At 44.0% G+C, this 21,375-nt stretch overlaps 1 protein-coding gene across 1 annotated transcript in view; it reads right to left on the minus strand.

The window, feature by feature from the left end:
- Positions 1-20,448, minus strand: part of LOC126480742 (LITAF domain-containing protein) — a 63,023-nt gene extending 42,575 nt beyond the window's left edge. Inside the window, exon 1 of the mRNA XM_050104014.1 lies at positions 20,304-20,448. The gene's annotated coding sequence lies outside the window, so the exon portion shown is untranslated. The remainder of the gene's footprint in view (positions 1-20,303) is intronic.
- Positions 20,449-21,375: the final 927 nt, after the last annotated feature.

Raw genomic sequence — 21,375 nt, forward strand, 5'->3', positions numbered from 1 at the left:
TAGGCACGATAAAAAGATTCACACAATCATAGCTTTCGACCATTACTGCCTTTGTCAGCAGTAGGCGCGCCCGCGCATGCATGCACGCACGCAAGCATAACTTGCACACACATCTGCTGTCTCAGAGAGCTCTCTGCTGATGTGCATGCAAGTTGTGGTTGTGGTTGTGCTTGTGTGTGTGTGTGTGTGTGTGTGTGTGTGTGTGTGTGTGTGTGTGTGTGTGTTTTCTGCTGACAAAGACCTTAATGGCCAAAATCTATGATTGTTGTGGTTGTGCTTGTGTGTGTGTGTGTGTGTGTGTGTGTGTGTGTGTGTGTGTGTGTGTTTTCTGCTGACAAAGACCTTAATGGCCAAAATCTATGATTGTGTGAATCTTTTTATTGTGCCTATCACAGCTCAGCATATCCGCTATATGGTGAGTAGCAACTTTCCTTCTCTCGTATTGTTTTGGGAATCTAGTAATGTGGAATCTTAATGCTGTCCTTAGCCCATGGTTCACAACATATGTGAGGAATGGGCAAGCTGAGTTTTGCATAAGTGATGCTTTCTAAATCCATACTGATTTGTGGACAGAAACCTTTTGGTATCAAGGAAATTTAGGATATTCAAACTGACACTATATATTCAAGAACTCTGCAGCAAACCAATGTTAAGGGTATTGATCTATAATTTTGCAGGTACATTCTTTTACCCTTCTTAAATACAATACTGTTCTAAGGTATTGGATGCTCTTGATTGCATTGATGTTCTTTTGTTAGTTACATATCTTCGTGCAGAAATGTAAATGTATTTTTTTTTGGGGGGGGGGGGGGGGGGGTGCATGGCAACAATGTGATCCCATACTGCCAATTATTGCCACATTGCTCTGCATTAACTGAGGTTTGGCATTCACTAGCTCTAATCTGAAAGTATTGCTGGATTTTTTAGACATTTTCTTCCTATTGTGCTTGTTTGCATTTAGCATCATGGTGTCTGAGCTCAAGCTCAGCTGTGAGTCAAAATCTGCAGAAGTTGATGGCCGAAGCAAATATGGAAAATTTACCACGAAGAATGTGCCCATGCATTTCTTCACCTTAGGAGGACAGAATACTTTGACGAATAAGCCTGAGGAACAGGAGTGCTACTTCACTTGAACTGGCAAACCATGGCAAGAGGCAACGGGAGCTGATTCCAGCTCATCAGTCATAAGGAAAAGACTGTGCAATGGGAATAAGAACTAGAGATGCCAAAACAAAGCCATTTTTAACTGCTGCAATGAGGAAAATGAGGCTGGCATGGGACAGACTGCATGTACACTGGACTAAAGAGCAGTGGAGAATTTAGACGTTTTCAGATGAAACCTGATTTGATTTTTTGGGGCACAAAAACAACTAGGGTCATACGTGTCCCTGTCAAAACCATACAACATAAAGAAAAAAAAGGAGTTTAAACTGACTACACACAAAGCCCAATCAATGGAAGGAAAAGCAGCTACAAAACAGGAACTTGAAGTAAGTCCATAAAATACGCCATAGAGAAACAGAGGTCCTGAACTAATGATTCAATGTCCTTCACCTTATTGCCATGACAGATAAAAAGCTAAATGTGTTTGACAGCCCGTGCACCATTCACTCAAACGGCCAATAACTCAGACAGCAAACATAAATGAGAACTTAAGTAGTTAAAAAAAGGGCATTCCATCAAGAAATGGGAAACCATCAAAGATTGAGGGCAATGAGCACAAAGTGGTGTGGGAGCACCACTTAAAGGTGATGGCTAAAAAGACAGTGACCAATATGCAACCAAGTTAAAATGATCTCACGGCAAGAGGGCCGAGAGGAGGTTGTCCAAGCTGCTGAGAGGGGCTTAATTCCCCGGAGCTTGTTCCCATGAAGCAAAGACCAAAGGTGATACCACCTGCAGACAGACAACACAGAGATTATTGGAGGGAATGGAAGAACTAGCGGGCCAAGGTATGAGGACTACAGCCTTCACAGCAGCATCAGAGGTCTCATTTCCCGTCAGACTGATGTGACCAGGAAACCACATAAACATCACAGTGACACCATCAAGAGTGAGCAAGTGACAGCTTTCCTGGATCCATTGCACTAACAGATGAATGGTGTAGAGTACACAGAGGCTCTGATGTGCACAGGGAAAGTCAGAACAGATGACGCAATTGAATAGGCTGTGTCTCCAGATATACCGCGTAACCTGAAACAGGTTGAAGAGCTCAGCTGTACATACCGAGCAGTGTTCTGGAAGCCGATACCGAAAAATGTCAGTGCCAATGATGAAGGCACTCAATATCGTGGTCAGTCCAAGACCCACCAGTGTACAAAATGGTACTACCATGAAGTTCCATGCAAAGGTCATGAAACTTACAGTGATAGAGTGAAGACAGAGAAATGTCCTTAGGAAGCAAATGAAGGCCAAGGTGAACAAGGGCCGCCACAAAGCCAAAGTGGTGAAGGGTTCACACCTATTAGGAAAGAGACAGGTAGCACAAAGTTAAACTGCCGGAGCAATGGCCAAAAGTGAACTCCAGGAGATAACAGAAGAGGGATGTGCCCCATTCTGGCGATCAAAAACTCACTACTACAGGGCGCAGAGGCTGGAGGATCCTGCTCCATGAGATCTACAGAGGTGTTAGCATTCTCCTTTTGTCAGTCTGCAGAGTCCATGGCAGAAAAATTGTTGGAGATGCGCACCGGTGATACGGTGGTCGACCGGGTGAAGGTATCACGTGGCAACACTGCCAAAGAGGATCTCAGAATCGGTGAAGGAAATGACCATTTGTGGTTGTTTGATCTCTCTGAGCCTTTCCAGTTGGCAGAGGAAGACTCAGGTGTGTTGGCTGGAGGAAGATAAGAAGTCTTCGAGGAAGTATTCCTTCTGTCCTTTCCGGGCTCCCAGTTGTGTAGCGGGTGACTTCGCTTTGCTTTAGGGCACAAAAACAACTGGGGTCATATGCACCCAAGTCAAAACTATAGAACACGAAGACAGAGACGAGTTAAAAAACAACTATACATCAGTCCCAACTGACATAAAAGAAGACATCTAAAAACTGGGACGTGGAGAAAAGGCTAAAAAGACACCCTACAGAAACAAAGGTCCAAAACTAAAAATTAAATGGCCTTCGCCATATTGCTTTGACAGATAAAAAGTAAAACGCAGTCAAAAGTCTGCACGTCATTTGCTAAAGGAGTCTATAACTCAGACGGCAGACCCAAGTGGGAATGTAAACGGTTAAAGAAAGGGCATTTCTTCAAGAAGTGGCGGGCAGTTAAAACTTGGGTGCAATGAGTACAAAGTGGTGGGGTAGCGCCACTTATTAAATGGCGATGGCTAAAAAGGCAGTGCCCAATACACAGCCTAGTTAAAATGACCTCCTCCTCCTGGCAGGAGGGCCATGAGGAAGTCGTCCCAGCCACTGGGAGAGGCTCAATAAGCCGGAGCTTATTCCCGTGAAGGGAGGACTATTGGCAATGCCAAAGGGACACCACCTCCTGACAGATGACAACTCAGAGATCATCGGAGGAAATATAGGACCTAGTGGGCTGACGTACGAGGACTGCAGCCTTGGCAGCAGTGTCAGCAACCTTGTTTTCTGGCAGACTGAATGACCAGGAACCCACACAAACATCACGGTGGCTCCACCAAAGAGTGACCAAGTGACAGTTTTCCTGGGACCATTGCACTAAGGGGTGGGAGGTGTACAGCACACACAGACTGAAGGGTGCTGAGTGAGGAGGGGGCACAATTGAAAAGTCTATATCACCGGATGTACTCCATGGCCTGATACAGGGTGAAGAGCTCAGCTGTAAATACTGACCAGTGTGCTGGAAGCCTATATTGAAAGACACAGGCGCCAATAACAAAGGCACACCCGACCCCATGGTCAGTCCAAGCACCATCAGTGTACACAGAGGTACTAGTGCAAAGTTCTATGCAAAGGTTGTGAAACTGAAGGTAATAAAGCAAGGCTGGAGTAGTGTCCTTAGGAAGTGAATGAAGGCCAAGTCTAACATGGGCCCCTTCACAAAGCCAAGGTCATGAATGGTTCACACCCACCGGGAAAGTTGCAGGTAGTGTGAAGTTAATCTGCCATAGCAAGTGCCGAAAGCAGACTCCTGGAGGCGACAGAGAAGAGGGACGCACCCCATACTGGTGGTCAAAGGAATCATTGAAGGAGGTACAGGATGGGTGCCCATGCATGGCAGACGAACGGCATGCATACCTGCTGAGGAGAAAGTCACAGCGGTAGGACAAAGGTAGTTCAGCAGCTTCAGCATACAGACTCTCAACCGGGCTAGTGTAAAAGGTGCCAGTGACCAAATGGATGCCACAATGACAAATTGTGTTGAGACGGCATGAGAGGGACGAACGTGCAGACGCGTAAACAAAGCACCCATAGTCAAGTTTCGAACGGACAAGAGACCGGTACAAACGGAGCAGGGTGGTTCGATCGGCACCCCAGGAAGTAACATTGAGGAACTGTATACAGCGGGCTGACACTTAAGAAACATGGGAGGACCAAGAGTTTCCTATCAGCCATGAGCCCCAGGAATTTTGTCGTTTCAACAAATGGAAGGGCAACAGGCCCAAGATGTAAAGATGGTGGGAGAAACCATTTGCACTGCCAGAAAGTCATACGGACAGTTTTGTCAGCGGAAAAACGAAAGCCATTGTCGATGCTCCAGTAGTTAAGACAGTCATGACATCACTGAAGATGCCGCTCAGTGAGATAGGTCTGTGGAGAACTGCAATGTATGGCAAAATTGTCAACAAAAAGGGAGCCGGAGCTGCCCGGCGGGAGACAGGCCGTTATAGGGTTAATGGCAATAGCAAAGAGGATGACGCTCAGGACGAAACCCTGAGGCACACCATTTTCCCGGATAAAGGTGTCTGACAAGACAGAACCCACATGCACCTTGAAAACTCAGTCTTTTTAAAATTCCTGAAGGTAACAGGGCAGGCAGGCAGCCCTGGAAGCCCCATGTGTAAAGAGTATGGAGGATACCAGTTCACCAGCAGGTGTCATACGACTTCCCCAAATCGAAACACACAGCCACAGTCTGGGATTTCCACAGAAAATCATTCATAATATGAGTGGACAAAGTAATGCGATGGTCAACTGCAGAATGCCGTGCTTGAAATCCACACTGTGCAGTCGTTAGAAAATTGTGAAACTCGAGCCACCATACCAGCCGGGCATGAATCATACGTTCCATCACCTTGCAAATGAAGCTGTTGAGAGAGACAGGGTGGTAGCTAGAAGGAAGGTTTTTGTCCTTAGTGGGCTTCGGTATGGGTATGATGGTGGCTTCATGCCAAAGTCCAGGTAATGTGCCCTCTGCCCAGATGTGGTTGTACATGTTAAGCAGAAAGTACTTGCCCGCAAGAGAAAGATGCTGCAACATCCGAATGTGGACAACGAATAGCCCTGGGACAGAGGATTGGGATGAACTGAGAGCATGATCAAGCTCCCTCATAGTGAAGACGGCATTGTAGCACTCACATTTCTGAGAAGAGAAGGGTATCGCCCGAGCCTCCCCCGCTTGTTCTGATGCAGGAAGGCATTCCGAAAAAATGGCAGCCCAAGGTGCTGGAGATAGCAATAGGGTCCACGATAACATAGTCTTCTACTGTCAGGCCGGAAATTGACGAATGGATCTTGGTCCCAGAGAGCCATCTGAAGTTGGCCCACATGACAGAGGAAGGTGTGGAACTGTTAAGGATACAGGGTACTTTTTATGACTAATATAAATTCTATAGTCTCTGCTGATTACATTGAAACATACATTACAAGGTTTCACATGAAAAATGACCTATATACATCAAATTTTAAAATTTGGGTCATGTATGCCACCATGTCCCCTATATTTCTGTTACAGAAACCAGTATTATTTTGAAAAGAACTGTGAACTTCTTGTTTCCAACAATTATACACACGATATAGTGTATATTTTGGTAACAGTGAAGGTTTCTAGTGTTTGTAAATGATAATCTTCGCTAGTACGAGGGCGGTTCAGAAAGTAACCTCCGATTGGTCACAGTGCGGGTTGTGGGGGGAGTAGCGACGCCATCTGTGCGTTCACGCACTCAACAGGTCAGTCGGCATCAAGCCGTGGTCGAGTGAATGTCGTACCTGCGCTAGTTTAGTTTTTGTGGCAGTTTGAAATGTGTGCTGCAATAGAAAACCCTGCCAAATGTGAAGTGCGTGCTGTCATAAGGTTTTTTTACAGCCAAAGGATATTCTGCAGCAGCTATTCATCGTGAGCTTTGTGCCGTGTACGGACAAAGAGTTATGAGTGAAGGAGTTGTCCATGAATGGGTACGTTTATTTAAAAGTGGACAAGAAAACGTTCATGATGAAGAGAGGAGTGGTAGACCATCATTGGTGACTGATGAACTCGTTCAGACAGTTGATGCAAAAGTTCGTGAAAATCGACGTTTCTCAATGTCGGAGTTGTCTACTGGTTTTCCACAGATTTCTAAGACTCTCTTGTACGAGATAGTGACAGCAAGATTGGGTTACCGTAAGTTCTGTGCACGATGGGTGCCCAAAATTCTTACCGACCACCACAAAACTCAAAGAATGGCCTCTGCATTAGACTTTCTGTCACGTTATGAGGACGAAGGAGAACCATTGTTAAACAGAATCGTGACCGGTGACGAAACCTGGATTAAGTACGTGAACCCTGAGACAAAAGAACAATCAAAGATGTGGGCACATTCAAATTCGCCTACCAAACCAAGAAAAGCCTCGCAAGATTTTTCTGCCAGAAAACTGATGGCAACGGTGTTTTGGGATGCCAAAGGGGTGTTGTTGGTTGAATTCATGGAATGTGGTACGACCATTAATCAAGACGTGTACTGTGAAACAATAAAAAAGTTACGACGGGCTATACAGAACAAACGCCGTGGTATGCTGACTTCCGGTATCGTTTTTTTGCACGATAACGCCCGTCCTCACTCTGCTCGCAGAACAAAGGCCCTTCTTGAGCCCTTCAAGTGGGACGTTATCAACCATCCACCTTACAGCCCAGACCTGGCGCCAAGTGATTGTCACCTCTTCATGCATTTGAAGAAATAGCTCGGGTCACAGCGGTTTGATGACGACGAAGAGCTCAAAGATGCGGTCACAGGCTGGCTCCAGGCACAAGCGGGTGATTTTTATGCAGAAGGAATTTCAAAGCTTGTGAAGAGATACGATAAGTGGCTCAATCGCTATGGAGACTATGTAGAAAAATAGTGCAAAGATGTAGTTGTAAGATGTATATATTAAAATATTTTAATTTAACTTGGTGTATTTTTTTAAATCAACCGGAGGTTACTTTCTGAACGGCCCTCGTATTTACTTTTGTTTCACTGAAGCAGTTTGTTCACGTGTTACTGAATGTTTGTTGCCCAAGTGCTACATATATTTGTGGAAGTAAATATCCTTTAGTGTGCAATAAATACGAACTATGCCATGCATCGAGAAATCTAATAAAAGGGAATTCCGTGGTAACCACTTCACAAACAAAGCAAGCCACACTGTTGAAAGTAACCTATGTATCAGTTCTTCAGGGAAGAAATTCCCACATGGCACGCCTCCTGGTGATTCAAATTTTTGTGTTAACAATGACGCTGTTTGTAGTGGATTTTTTGTTGTTGATGTGGGCATCTTATCTTCTTTGACAAAGGAAGTGGTGAAATGTAAACAATGCGATGGTGTAGGCTGTCTGGAAATAGCTGAACAACAAAGCAGGAACGGTTCAGTGTCAAAATTAGATCTGTGTAGATCCTGCAATAAATCTACCTCGAAAATGACTTCAAACATTGTGCGTAATTCATGTGATGTGACATAGGATGTGAATTTGAAGTATAGTGTATGCAATGCGTGCAATAGGTAAAGGAAAAAAAAAGACTGCTCAAACGTTTTGTGGATTGATAGACCTTCCTCCTCCTCCTCCCAGTAGGTTCAGCAAGTACATAAAAATACTATTAGGTGCCTTGACGGTTGTGTCTAAAGCACCTATGAAACATGCAGTAGAAAAAGCTGTAAATATTAGTGGAACCAGGGACATTGCTGTTGCACTTGATGGAACATGGCAACATTGAGGACTTCATTCCTTGAATGGTGTTGTAAGCGCTATTTCTCTGGAGAATGGAAAAGTAGTTATGTTGAGTGCTTATCTAAGTACTGCCATACCTGCCATAGTAACACTGAATGACATATTGAACATCAGTGTCCTAAGAACTATGATGGTTACAGTGGAGGTATGGAGTGTGATGGAACTCCAAAAATATTTCAGAGGTCAGTGCCTGTTTATAACATTAGATATACGAAGTACCTAGGCGATGAGGAACTAAAGCTTTCAATAAAATTAACGAGTCCAATTTTATGGTGATATCTTGGTAACAAAACTGGAGTGTTGTGGACATGTGCAAAAGAGGATGGGTGCTACACTTAGGAAGCTATGAAGATAAATGAAAGGAAAGTTGCTATCTGATGGAAAATCTGTCTGGACAAGGCAGATTGACAGAAACTGAAATAGACCTTCTTCAGAGTTATTATGGACTGGCCATTAGACGAACTGCACCTCTGAATAATGCTACAGCAATGAGAAAAGCTGTATGGACCACCTACTTTCATAAGTTGTCCACAGGTGACCACCCTGTTCACACACTTTGTCCTAAAGGAGCAGATTCTTGATGTGGTTACAAAAAGCAAAAGAAAGTGGTCAAATATACCATCATAAGCATTCTGTTCGTGAGCCTGTTATGAATTAATTAAAACCAATTTTTTAGAGCTGAGTGACCCTGTTTTGCTTAGTAAATGTCTTCATGGGGGCACTCAGAATTCAAATGAAAGTTTCAACCATTGCATATGGGAAAGATTACCCAAGAATGTTTTTGCAGGACTAAATACATTAAAAGTTGGTGTACTAGATGCAGTGATGTGTTCCAATGATGGTGTGATAGGAAGGTTGGAAGTACTGAGAAATTTAGGCTTAAAATGTGGCTCTAATATGGAAGATCAATTGCTTGCATGTGGAAGACAGCGGGAGCATGAAGCTGAAAGACTTGCTCTAAGTTATCAAAGAAGTAAGCAGTGCTGAAAGAAATGCCAACAGGAAGCTTGAAGATGAAGAAATACTGTAGGATGAAGACTGTGCTTCAGGAATGTTCCGAGGCACAGTTTAATTGGAGTCATATCTTCATTCGCAATTTCCCACAAGTTGTATTTTTCAGAATTCAGGTACAAATATTTCCTGAAGCTTATAAAGCATTGCTCTAATTTTTTTTCTGTAGCTTCAATAGTCTATACTTATGTAGAGACTTAAGCTTTATTGCATAATCAACTAAATTATGGAAAAAAAAAACATTTTTATTAGGAAAAACATTATAAAAATTAAAATGTAAGATATGATATTTTTTATCCTTATAATATACAAAATTGGTAGAATTAAATAGATCTAGTATCTCAGCCATCACGTCAAGCATATCTGGTAAATATTTGGTCTCCTTAAAATGTATAAAATTGGATTAAATGGTACCTCAATTTGAGGAAGTAATTTGGGAAAAAAGTGCATCAATTTCTTTACAATTTTTTTAATAAGCTTAAGAAGGTTCAAAAATATTCAAAATGCTTCTAATTTGTTCAGAAAGTGTGCTGCATTACCCGATATCAACAAAAAATCTGTAAAACATATACATTATAAACAGTGCCTGAAAGAAATAGGTGTTGATTTTTACATAATATTGAGCCACAAAAGTACCCTGTATCTTTAAAAGAACTAGTGAATGAAATCCAGCTAGCTATTTTGCTATCCCGAAGAACGCGACATCACTTTGCATGCATCTGTTTATAATGAATGCAGTTTGCCATTGTAGGATGATGGTTCAAAATGCGGAAAGCATGTCTCCTTGCACTAATTGCATTGCACCAAGGGACTGGGACATAGCATGGTAAAGAGTAAGTGCAAGGAATGGAATGTTCTTAGCAGTAAGGTGGGGTAGGAGTCAGCAAACAGATAGCACATGGGAAATGGCCGCTCAAGTAGGCGTCAGAAAGAATGGGCAAGCTGGGCAGTGCAGAAGGTAGGTGCAAATGGGAATAGGTGTGCGAAGAGTCGGGAAGCTAAGTGGCTGCTCCAGTGTTAAGGCAGAAGAGGCTGGGTTGATTAAGAAGATCAGCCAAGAGGGCACCTCTGAGACAGGTTCTGGGAGAACCCCAAAGGGGATGATGCACATTAAAGTCACCAAGTAACAGAAATGGGGGAGGTAGCTGCCTAATAACCTGAAGGAAGTCTGCCCTGGTGACATCGAAAGACAGAGGGACATGAATGGTACAGATGGAAAAAGGCAGGTGGGGAAGGAAATAGTGAACTGCAACATCTTGAAGATGTTTAATCGGGGAGAGGAGTTGTCTATGAATGTCATCTTGTTTGAGCAGCATGACGCACTTATGAGATGGAATGCTGACCTCAGGGGGGAAGGTCAAAACAAACCGGCAAGAAATGTGAAAGCTCAAAGAGGTCGTGAGGGTGCAATTCATTTCCTGAAGGCACAATACAAAGGGACACTGCAATGCTAAAAGCAGCTGTAAATCCTCTTTGTGGGAGAGAAGGCTGCGAACGTTCCATTAGAGGAGAGTTATGATGATGAAGAGATGAAGAGGAGTCACCTCGGCAGATGCCTAGTGACAGCCAGTGGAGAGTCACTACTACAGCGAACAGACTCTGGAGGATCCTGCTCCATGGGGTCCACAGAAATATCGGATCACCTGTGCTGTCGGTCTGTGAGTCTATTGCTGAGAAACGGTTCGGGGTGCGTACAGAGGCCAGCTGGACAAAGGTATCATGTGGCAACGCCATCAAAGAGAATCTTCGAGTCAGCAAAGGGAAAGACGGTTTTCCTTCGGTGGACTTCTTCAAGCCTTTCCGGTTAGAGGAAGACTCTGGCGTTGTTTGGCTGGAGGGATGTGCGAAGTCTTCATGGGAGTGCTCCTTCTGTCCTCTCCAGCCAACCAGTTGTGTAGCTGGTTGGTTGGTTGGTTTGTGGGATTGAAGGGACCAGACTACTAGGGCCATTGGTCCCTTTTTCCACGAACTTGAAACACTCACAAAGAATAAAAACAAACAATGGAGATGACAAGAGATGACACAGGACAAGAGATGACACAGATAAAGACCAGAAGAAAGGAATTAAAATCACACCGAGTGTCTCTGTGGTTGGCCAACCACAGAAACAAAAAAGGAAAGCCAACCACCAAGAAACACACTAAAAACCCCAATCTAAAATCGTAGGCCAAAGGTCAGACTCAGTTAAAAAAAAGAACAACCACTTAGATCAAGCAATAAAAACCCCCTGCACGAATAAAACTCAAAACTAAATCTGCCATCGCAACATTAGCTGATAAAAGTGCAGGAAGCATATCAGGCAGTGGAAACATCAGCCTGAGTGGAGTTAAAATCGGGCAGTCCAAAAGATGTGAACCACTATCAAAGCTGATCCACAGCGACATAAAGGTGGGTCCTCACGACGCAGTAAATAGCTGTGTGTTATCCAGCCGTGGCCAATGCACAGCCGGCAGAGGACAACAGAGTCCTTGCGAGAGACCCGTAAGGAGGAGCGCCACGCACCAGTAGTCTCCCTGATAGCCCGAAGTTTGTTGGGTGATGGGATGCCTACATGACCGGGGTCCACTTGCAACTTGCAAAGAACATTGGTGAGGCTAATGGGGCGGTTGTTCTCCACCTACAGTGGGTTCTTGCCAGGTTTCAACATGGGGATTACGACGCTTTCCCACCATTGTGACGGGAACTCACCCTCAACCCTGGATACGGTTGAAAAGGTCTATGAGGCATCGGCGGCAGCCCACGGAGAGGTGTTTGAGCATCTGACAGTGGATGCGATCTAGCCCGGGAGTCTTATCAGGGCAAGCGGCTAGGGCACTTTGGAATTCCCACTCACTGAACAGAGCATTGTACGATGTCGAGCTGTCTCAACACTCGCTCAATGACGCTGCCTCGGCCTGTTGTCACTGATCCACCCCACAGAGGGTTATGGGCATTGAAGTCGCCCAGTAACAGAAAAGGTGGCGGCAATTGGGCTGTCAGCACAGCCAGGACATGCTGTAGGACATCACCATCCAGTGGAAGATAGAGACTGCAGACAGTAACAGCCTGAGGCGTCCACACCCAAACACTCTAAAGGTGTTTGTAGAGGGACAGACTCACTGTAAAGGGAGTGAAGGACATAAATGCAGACGCCACCAGATACCCTCTCATAAGCTGCCTGGTTCTTATAATAACCCCGATAGCCATGAAGGGCGGGGGTTTGCATCGCCGGAAACCAAGTTTCCTGAAGAGCAATGCAGAGGAAAGAGTGAAGGCTGAGAAGTTGTCAGAGCTCAGCAAGATGGTGGAAAAAACTGCTACAGTTCCACTAGAGGATGACACTGTCCATGGCCGAGAAGGGCATGAAGGGACCGAGGAGACAGATTACACCACTGGGTCACCTGCTACCACCAATTGAGTACCTGTGTGAGTGACATCCATTGTGTCTGAGAGTCTGACGAGATCTAGGTCCTCAACGGACGTCAGAATCTCTACCTTGCCCTCGGACGCACAGCTTCTAGGTTGCAGTGGGGTGGGTGCCACCACAAGTTACTTCGTCTTAGAGGTCTTCTTTTTGGACTTGTCTCACTGCTCTTTGGGTTTCACTGGCTGAGAGGGCTTCACTGATTCAGTCTCCAGGACGGAGGAGGATTGCGAAGCCCTACGACCAGCTGCTTGTGGCCTCTTACGCCACTGCCAGGCATCATCCTTCCCATTTGTGGAAACCCGGGAAGGGAGGGACCCAAGGGACCCCATACTAGTGAGAGGAGCCAAAGAAGTTGGACACTTCTCCGGCTTAGAAGTGGGGACAGACATCCCCGATGGGTGGGGGGATGTTGCCCCCAAGGTAGGTGGCGCAGGAGCAACAGGGTGGGTAGTGCCCCCCATGGGCAAGGGGGCATGTGGAGTTGTACGGCTCAGTGAGCCCACTGGAATTCGCTGAACTGATGGGGCTATCACGGTTGTTGTAGCGGCGACATATGAGGAAGTTATTTGCACAGGATGGAGTTGTTCATATTTCCTCTTAGCCTCAGTATAGGTCCGTCGGTCCAGGGTCTTATATTCCATGAGTTTCCGCTCTGTCTGTAAGATCCTGCAGTCAGGTGAGCAAGGTGAATGAAGCTCTCCGCAGTTGACACAGATGGGAGGCGGGGCACATGAAGTGGGCATCCGCAATCTCGACATGTGAGGCTGGAAGTACAGTGGGAAGACCTATGACCGAACTTGCAGCATTTACAGCACTGCATCAGGGGAGGGATATAGGGCTTGACATCACAGCGGTAGACCATCACCTTGACCTTCTCCGGTAGTGTATCACCCTCAAAGTGCAAGATGAAGGCACCAGTAGCAATCTTCTTATCCTTCAGACCTCAATGAACGCGCCGGATGAAATGAACATCTTACGCTCTAAATTGGCGCACAGCTCGTCATCAGACTGCAAAAGAAGGTCCCTATGAAAAATAATACCCTGGACCATATTTAAACTCTTATGGGGTGTGATGGTAATTGAAACATCCCCCAACTTGTCACAACCAAGTAACCTTTGTGACTGGGCAGAGGATGCCATTTTTTATCAATACTTACCCAGAGCGCATTTTGGACAAGACCTCCACCTCCCCAAACTTGTCCTCTAAATGCTCTACAAAGAATTGAGGCTTCATTGACACGAAAGACTCCCTATCAGCTTTCGTACAAACTAGGAACCGGGGCGAATAAGTGTCACTACCATCCTGATCTGTATGCCCCTCCCATGGTGTGGCCAGGGAGGGGAACGATTTGGGATAGTATTTCTAAGTGTTGAATTGAGCCAAAGAATGCTTATAGACTGCTGGCGACTAGCCACCAGCAAGAGATGAAGTATCACAGTTCATTGCGGGTCATCCGCCCTGATGCCACCCACTCCGACCAAGGGCCCTCCCCACAGGTGCCACCCAGCCTCAGCAAGGGCCACCTAGCAGGATGGCCATTGCCGGGAGTCCCGATGCCCCAGGGAGATAGGCATCTACTCCTTGGCATACATGGGGAGTTAACAGCACAGGCATCAGCTGAGCAATCCGTGTGTTGCCAGGGGGGTACAACCAACAGGGTACATGGTGGCCCTGCCACAATGGACTGGCTACTGTGCTGCATATTAGGTGCAAGAAAGTCTATGGTCTTCGTCTCCGCAAAAAGCAACACTGCAAAGTGCATGGTGGAAATCACACCCAGGAATGTATCCTCATCCAAGAGATGGAAAACGAGCGGGACGGCAATGCGACGATGAGAAAGCTGGCTAAAGGTCTCAATGCACAATGGACACAATGCACGGTGTAAGGCGCACTTCCCCAATTGACTCGCTCTTCAGAAGAATTTCGAAATATGAAGGTCAAATCCAAGACGGGACCATCACATATAGGCTGAAATGTTTGAGACTCCTTTAGTCGCCTCTTAAGACAGGCAGGAATACCGCGGGCCTACTCTAACCCTCAAATCCGCAGGAGGCTGTGTAGCTTCACCCCTTGAGGTGAGAGTTTGATGGCTTGTTGCACTGCTGGACGGGGGGATGGCGACACTACCTTGACACTGGATGACTTTACAACCTCAGAGCTGAATTTGAGGTCACATGTCTGCATGGCCATGTCTGTTATGGAGTGAGGGTTAACAAGAACAGAACAATAGGTGCCAGACGGGAGAATGCATGGTTTGAGACTAGCCAATAACTTGTAAGTGACTTTTTTCCTTTACCCAGATCCCCTGGACAGCTCGGTCATCAAGAAACATGGGACAATCCCGAGAGAAGGCAGGACAGCCACCATGCAGTTGATACAGTGGGGATGAGGTGGCAGATAATCGCCCTCATGCGCATCCCTACCACAGGTACACATTTGGCTGGGTGTCAACAACACATTCTAGTGGGGTTGAAACAATGACACTGGTAGCACCACATTGAGTTTGGAATGTACGGCCAGACTGTGATAATTTCATAGCCTGTTTTGTTCTGGTACAGACCACACTAACCTCAGTTAGACTATCAAGCAGCCTAATGTAAATAACACCACAGGAAGAATTCAAAGTTCTATGGGGCTCAACACGAACAGGGTAGCTGTGGAGAAGTGAGGCAGCGAGCAGTCGTTGTGCTTGAGAATCAGAGGTAGTCACCAAAGGCAAAGTGCCATTCCGTAAACGAGAGCAAGATTTCACAGGGCCAGCAAATGCATCAACACCTTTCTGAATAATAAACGGATTTTATCGTGGTGAAGGACTGACCGTCTTCAGTACGTGAGACCACGAGCAACCAAGGTGCAGCGGAAAAAGTCTTAATCATTAGCCTCATTACGTTTACATTTCATAGACGTTGATTGTGAAGATGATTGGCTCATTGTGAGAAAATCCACCACGATTGCCAGAATGGATAATGATTGAATGGCACGCTCCTTCCAACTGGGGGCGAAAACCTGACAGAGGAACCAACCAGTGAGTTGGGAAGGTTGCAGCTCAGGTAAGCATGCCTCCCTGGGCCTGGCCTGTACCGGGGGGGGGGGGGGGGGGGGGGAGGGGGGGGGGGGGACGTGCGAACCCTATCTGTCGACCTGGGGCTGGGAATTACATGTTACCCAGTCACCAGTTATGCGTCAGACGCATGGGCCGGCCTTCAGGAGCGCACAGCGAGGAAGAAGTATGAGAGAAACCTTAAACGCTGAAGCGGAGTAATGAGAGGAGAAGGGAAACAAAAGAAAGGAAACGGGAGCGAAAAACAGAGGTGAGACTGTTCTTACAACAGCAAGACAATGCACAACACTCTCAACAACATCCCAGATGTGTTCCCCAAGGGACTGGAAAAAGAATAGCAAGAGGATAGATATGCATCATGGAAGGGAAAAGATGCTGCAAAAGTTGGGGCCCTGTGGTACCCAAGCACAAACCTGTCAAAGAGCATTGGGCCCCCAGGGGGGGGGGGGGGGGGGGGGGGAAGATGAAAGCTCACATCAAGTGTGAACCCAATGAAAGGATGGATCCTGACTGCCTTGTACAAATCATGAAATACACATTATTAATAATGTGTGTGGGGAGCAATGACATACCAATATGTTGGATGGCTGTACTTTGCTCAGAGAGCAATTAACAGTGATCAATACAAAGTTATGATTTGGCACCCTCTGCTGTTCATTGCAAGTGATACTTTCCAGATGCACAGTGGATTTTCCAAGAGGATGTGGCTCCATGCCACACAAACAAGTTGGGTTTTGGTTATTTTTTGTTTGTAATATAATTTCCAAGGTTACCACTGTTACATATCATACAAATCTATAATTTCAGATTCGTTCTCTCATGACTGAATTGGGTATCAAAGAACTTCTGTGGGTGAGCAATTTGTCAGAACTTAATCCAACTGAGAATTTGTGGCGACTGGTTGGGAAAGGAACTCAGAACAAGAATCCTGGGAAAAAGAAGAAGAGGAAGATGTTGGAGGTGACTGTGAAAGTGTAGCATCATGAAATTTACATCAGTACCATTAGAAAATTGATCTACTCCAAGCCTGGGAGTGAAACCTGTCTAAAGTGCTAACCTGTGAGACCAACAACATACTAAGATATGTACGTACTGTTGACATATTCCCTTGCATTAAAACACTATAAAATCTTCTCCTTCATTATAACTTTCCTTCTCACTTACAGAATATCTTTCTTTAATAAATATTTGAAATTTCAAAGACAAATGGGTTTTTAGACTTTCTGTACCAAAAATCTCAAAATTCTATATGGATGTGTAATACCTTAGAACAGTAGTGTAAAGGAGTCTTGCACTTTTTTTCAGTTGCTTGGGACTTTGTGCTGGGTGAGAAATTCATGATAAGTGCCAAGAACAAGGCCACTGCCACAGAGTACTCTTCATTAAATTGAACTGACATTCTATCTGGACCTGGCGACTTATTTGTTTTCCGCTCTTTCAGCTGTTCCTCTGTGCCAGGGAAGCCTATTAGTATGTCGGCCACATTACGGTCTGTGTGATGGCATGTTTGTACAATTCTCCTGTGTGAACGATTTTTTCAACAGAAATTTAAAACTTCGAATTTCCTTTTGCTATTTTCAACCTCCACTCCAGACTGGTCAACAAGTGACTCGATAGAAGCCTTAGAACTGCTTTACAATTTTGCATAGGACCAGAATCTTCTTAACCAAATCTTACGCTAGAGTATTATGGTTGTGTGCTTCACACACAGATCTTTTTACAGATGTACGAATCTCAGCTAACTTTTGCCTGTTGTCAGTTGCACATTTTCTTTTAAACAGGGTGCAACAGTTTTTGCTTCCTCGGCATTTTCCGAATTCCGTTGTTAAATATGGTGGGTCTTTTTGCTCCTTAATCCACTTACTCAGCACATACTTCTCCAGAGCGCAATTTACATTCTGTTTAAACACTGCCTGTGATTCCTCTCTGACAATCATACTGGGAACTAAATTATGTCAATTCATTATCTAAGTGAGATGCTAACAACTGCTAATCTGCCCTTTCTAGTGGAAAAACACAAAATGTCCACAGGTGAAAGTACCATTGCATTTCAAGTACTGGTAGATGTAGTGTAGCTGGTCGCTGATAGCAACTACATGTAAGAATTTCTGACAACCACTTCCCTTTGTGAATTTATACATAGACTTGTCCAACATTTAAATTAGAAACAAGAAAAGGACACTATAGATACCATCGCAGTACTGTTGGCTGAAATACGTTCCTGAAGATACAAACATTACAATTTGAAGCACAGAAACAGAAAGTGGGTAAAAGCCTCACAGTACTGGATTTTCTAATGAAAACTTCAGTAGAAAATGTGGGAAAATGATGAGAAGTGGAGTTACAGGATCTGACTGCAAAACGAAACTTCACTTTCTATTTATTAAATATGAACCTAAATTCTATAAGTAACAGTTTCATAGTGATGTCAAAATGTGATAACTGCAGCAGCTTATCAAATAAAGATAACCTAAATTGCAATGACTGGTAAGTGTCAAATTTTGTAGCAGAAACAACTGTAGTAAAACATTTTACTTCACACCCACATAGGGAAATACGGAAGCGTCCGATCCCACCCGTCTGCTTTGACCCATGACATCACAAATATGACGGAAACAAAAAAAACACACACACACACACACACACACACACACACACACACACACACACACACACACACACACACACTTTCCACAAGAAGCCTAATGACACTAACGGGACAAGCGCGGGAAATGGGGTGTTTTGGGTGGGTGGCAAACTAAATATAAACAAATTTAGACGCCTTGTATAGCTACAACGTGTAAGTGAAGACAGCCATGCATGAATACCCACCTACCTCCCCAGGGGTCGTAACCCCTGCAACCCATAGAAGATAAAGATGCTTCAGTAGCTGATTAGTGTTTTTTGTCTTTTTTTTAAAAAAAAAATCTCACGGGATAGAACGAACAGATCAGAAAAGTAAATAAAATAAGATAAAACAGAACTGGAGACTGCCACACTCAAACTAAACTCCGCGCCGTCATGACGTCACACACGACAACACCCTTACGTCACGGGTCAAAGCCGACGTGTTGGATCGGACGCTTCTGACGACCCCCACATAGTACATTTAAATGACTAAAGACTTAGAAAATATTAGCGACCACTCTTGACAGTTTTCCCTTCTACTTTCATGACAGTAAAGTCTCCTCCTTCAATGTTTTAACGTTTTGAACACTACTTGTTAACAAGTCAGTATCAGAGAAATCAATGTAGTGGACATCACCACCACCTTGAGAGTTGCTGTCACTCTCTTCCATTTGACTGAAGAATTTGATTGGATGTGTGCTTTTTTGGTAACTGCTTTGATCTTCTGTCTTTTGCTACTGCATCTAACTGTTGTTTGACAGGTGTACTGGTAAGGACAGTTGATTTTCGTTCCTTTCTACGTCTTGCTGTTTTCCTAGCACCTGTCTTTACCAGTACACCAGTCAAACAACAGTTAGGTGCAGTAGCAAAAGACAGAATATCAAAGCAGTTAAAAAAGCATACATTCAATGAAATAAACCCTTCAGTCAAATGCCAAATACTGAAAGAGAGCAACAGCAACTCTCAAGATGCTGATAATGTCCACTACATTGATTTCCTCCAATACTGACTTGTGCACAAGTGGTGATGAAAATGTTGAAATGGTGAAGAAGGGGAATGTAGTCACATTTACACAAGATGTGTAATTATTGTTTGCAGATCTCATCTGATGCCTAATATTCTCCACACTGCCATCTGCAGGTTTGTTAGTATCTGCTGCCAGTGAGTCACTGGCTGTTTCTTACTGAAATTGTAGAGGTGTCCGTTGCATATGATAAAAAAAATCTTTTTCAGTAAGTATGTTTTAACTGGAAGATTCAATATCACTAACGCTAAAGCCTTTCAAGATATTGGACACAGTAGAAGCCAAAGAATATGCTACCCCTACAAGACTGCAATGTCTTATACAGTAATCCTGGGGGCATTAGGTGTTCCTATGATCATCATATTCTTTCATCAGCAGCTTGCTAGTGTTAACTGAACCGGTCCATTTTAACCCAAATTTTTTGGTCCATAATTAGCCCCACCTTCACTTTATCAAAAACCTTCAAAATAATGGGAAAATAGTTCCTTGTACAGCTTATATTTCACAGAGTATAATAAAGCAATAAACACTCAATTTAACCCACAAAAACAAAATGGTATACTATTGGTAATTAAAATTTTAATGTCATTTCTTATATATGGGGAAAAAATTACACATTTTAATGTATATCTGCGAATGCAGCTAACTTACAGCAGCCATGTAAATTCAAATTGTACTTCCAACCTAAGCAAACAACTTTATAGTACGAAAACAATTTTCCCTCTTGAATTGTTAATTTTGTGATAGTCCAATTAACACCGCGGTTTATTTAACCCCAATCTACCCTGCATCTCAACTGCACTAAAAATTAGATGCTATGTACATTTGATGGCAAGTATTCTGTAAGGATGCATCTCAATGATTTTACCACAAGTCATCGTGTTATTCGCCCAAGAAGCAACAGCTGTGGAATTATAAAGTCTCGTTTAATTTACTATCAGTTTTACACAGTTATTTGTGCTTACAAGATTTTCGTTAACACAGGCATAAACATAAAAACCTAAAGGTATGTACACCGTGTTCCTAAAGAAGCTTCAGATACAAATTATTCGTAGCATGTAACAGCATACCGTTGTTTACAAGTCTCCGTATAGTTACGCCCCAAAAACACTTTGAACCCCTCTCCACTGTTATTAATGTGCCCTGTCCTCAATTATTCCTGCTCAGAGATAGAGTAACACGTGTACATTACAATAAGGTCTTTGCTTATTTGCTGTCGTCATACTTCATGTTTTATATTATTTTGTAAGGGCAATTTACACTGGCTGTCACGTCATTTCAAAGCATTCCACAATGCATTTCAAACATGATTTCAAATGACGGCATTCACACACGCAACGAAGGGATTATCAAGTCATGTCACGTTACGTCAAGTCAATGGCTTCTCGGGAAGATAGTTTTGACGCTGTCATCGTTTGCTAACAAAGGGAGCTAACCTATTTTCACCACGCTCACACGTAATCCCTAGGTGTGGATTTTGCGCTTTTGTGTCTAATTAATATTTATTCTATTATTATGCTTTGTTTTCGTGTCAAACTGCAGTTGTTCCTAGTCGACTTTTATCTGTTCTTCCAAAACCGAGGTCAGATAGGTGAAATCGAAAAATTATTTAAGTTTTATAATAAAAGAACAGAGCTAATACCACACTGTATATAAATAAGAACATAAGCTGGTGAAGCAGTAATCATTAAATAACATTTTAAGTGAAAAAGTCAGCTGTAATGAAGGAGAAAAAATAGTCATTTGTGACGTTATTAGTTACGTAAAAAAAGTATATAACAGCCCAACGAAAACGGCAATGCTTGACAATTGTTAAATATGGCTGGGAATTGGATATATGTCCTAATCTCCTTCTGTCCCTCTTTTTGCCCATCTCTTCCCTAACCTTCTCTTTGTCCATTTCCTCCTCTCCCGACCTCCCCACCCCTCTCTGTCGATAACCGCCTTCCCCTATCTCCCTCCATTCCCTCCTACCTTTCTCTCTTTCCGTTTCCTCCTTCCCCTCTGCCTATCTCCTCTTCCACCCTTTCTCTGACATTGAGTTCTGTTTACTGTTATTTCACCAAAACTCTGGTTGGGAGTTCAGTTCCCTAATAATGGAAAGGGGAAATGGGTGGCGTAATTGGTATGTGAAATCCAGTT

The sequence above is a fragment of the Schistocerca serialis genome, chromosome 5 (assembly GCF_023864345.2).
Source record: "Schistocerca serialis cubense isolate TAMUIC-IGC-003099 chromosome 5, iqSchSeri2.2, whole genome shotgun sequence".
NCBI lineage: Eukaryota > Metazoa > Arthropoda > Insecta > Orthoptera > Acrididae > Schistocerca > Schistocerca serialis.